Below are 2,277 nucleotides of genomic sequence, written 5' to 3'. Positions count from 1 at the left end.
TATAACATATTCATTTAAATTTCTTATTTTTGTAAATACAGTATATACTGTTTGTTAATGTTAATTTAAGCAATGGTTGCTTAGTAAATTGTTATTGATGCGTTAGCTGGTTGTTGACATCCATTGGTTCCACTGCCACAATATTGTTTGCATGCACAAGTAGTATTGAATGATTGATGCATTTGATTTCGAGCTGGAGTGGCTACTGGATGGAAAAATAATAATGGCTTAAACAACTCCTGCAGACATACAAAATACACTGAGTTCAAGATATACAAACCATGATTTCTTTAATTAAAAACATCAACTATGCATCATGGGGTAGGGATATTAATCCCTAGGGTCTCGATGACTTGCATACCCCTTCACATAATACTGTTCGTCTTAAGCCTTACTGATGCACATACTTCAAATTCCAGCGGTACCTAAATGCTTTACGGTCTTCAAATTAGTTTTTTTTTTCTGTAATTTATATTAAAGCCTCAACTACAGTTTACTATACAAAACCCTGTTCAAAAATCTGTCGCGTTACACTTTTGTATAAACCAGCAATTTTCTGTATGAGCTGTCTATATCCGTGCTTTTTCTTGTCCAATGGTAGCAAAGCAAATTGGAAATCTTGCCACTGTGAATTCTGCAGAGTGACCAAACTAGGTTTGAAATATTGAATCATGGTGGCTTCAGATTTTCACCCTTGATTCACATGCTGAAAGATATAACAAAACAATTCTTTAAATAAGACCAAAGTGATACATGCAGTTGTCCTGTGCATTTTGAAACCATTTTTTTGAAAAAAAAAAAGTGAGTCATGAAAAATCATAAAAATACATACACTAGGTCAAAATAAAAATTGAGGGGCAGGGCAAAATAAACAAGAACTGTCAGTTGGAATATGAATAATGCTTTCATTGTTTTAAAATTTTAAATCATAATAATTAAGCAGATTTTGCCGTTTATTGAAAATGTATCTTAAAATTTTCTACCCACATTTTAAATGTTGTATTTTCCTTCGACATGAATGTATTGATATTTTGTTTTTCAAATCCACTGTTCGACGAAGATGAAGATTTAAAATAAAAATAAAATTTTATTTTTGACCAGTTAGCTCACCCGCTGCCGTGAATTGGAAATTGAGAAAAAAAAATGTTTATTCTGTTCTGCAACATTACCGAAAGAAATCTTAATTTGTTCACATAAATAGAAGCATTTAACAGATCAATGCAAGTTGTTGTAAATATGAGGGAGTTTTGGTAATAATGATAATAATAACAGTAGCATAGCCCTAGCATATAAAGGCCTAGGCCTAACCCTAAAAATTATGTAAAAAATCTTATGGATTTTACAATAATAAATAAGTGAGAACACGGCCCAATTTACCACCCTCAATACTTAAATTATAGGGCAGACCATAGAGAAAATCTGTTCTATTTTCTCTATGGGCAGACTGAGCTTAGCCCTCCTTAGAATATCCTCAGTTCTGTCTTTTCTTAATAATAGGCCTAGGTCATAGCATGCTTGTTATCCCCTAGCTAGGCTCCTATGCCTAGAGATCCAATCTAATCCAAACCAATCCAATTTTTGACTTAAAAGGCGCATTATAATAAGTCTAATGCGCCAATTTAAACAACATTAAATGAATAATAATAGAAAAACAATTCTTACCTATTAGTACTGCTGAAATACTTCAGAAAATATGGTTAAACTGCCTGTTTCATCATCATGAATGTGCACTGAAAAAGAGCTCTAAAACCACTAACAATTTTCAGTTAATTGATAACATTCAAAAGCACCTTGTTAATTTCCATGGCCTTCAGTGATAAACATGGATAAAGTGACCAATCAAATTAAGTAATTTGAGATTATCTGTGGTTGGCTGAACAGATTAAATGACAACACCTGTTATTGTTAGCTTGTTAAACTTGTGTTTTAAGGTTGTATGTTTTATTATACACCATGATTTAGTATAGGCCTAGACTTTGGCTATGTAAATGTTAATTATACTGCCAGGACTTTCATAATATAAATTTTTTTTAAATTATTTCAGCAGAATAGGGAAGCAGGGAAAATCTCTCAAAAATATGACATTTTAGAGGTTTCAAAGGCTTAGAAAATACCCTTACAGAAAAAATCTATAGAACTATATAGACCTTCTATAGAGATTAATCAATTTCTATAGAAATTATATTCTATAAAATTGTTTTATAGAGGTACAAGTTTCTATAGAATTCTATAACATTCTATATACACATATTTAATGTAATTTCTATGATCTTAACT

The 2,277-nt window shown here is 31.3% G+C and overlaps 1 long non-coding RNA gene across 1 annotated transcript; it reads right to left on the bottom strand.

Moving 5' to 3' along the window:
• Window positions 1–273: 273 nt before the first annotated feature.
• Window positions 274–2,007, bottom strand: LOC117121309. Its single transcript, XR_004447522.1, has 2 exons — window positions 1,663–2,007; window positions 274–706 (listed from the first exon to the last, which is right to left on the bottom strand). It is a non-coding gene; the product is annotated as an uncharacterized LOC117121309 (long non-coding RNA).
• Window positions 2,008–2,277: the final 270 nt, after the last annotated feature.

Source organism: Anneissia japonica, unplaced genomic scaffold, assembly GCF_011630105.1.
Source record: "Anneissia japonica isolate Jap-2015-1 unplaced genomic scaffold, ASM1163010v1 scaffold92991_len2293_cov111, whole genome shotgun sequence".
NCBI lineage: Eukaryota > Metazoa > Echinodermata > Crinoidea > Comatulida > Comatulidae > Anneissia > Anneissia japonica.
The sequence above is the reverse complement of the archived record's forward strand: the minus strand, read 5'-3'. Positions and strand labels throughout refer to the sequence as shown.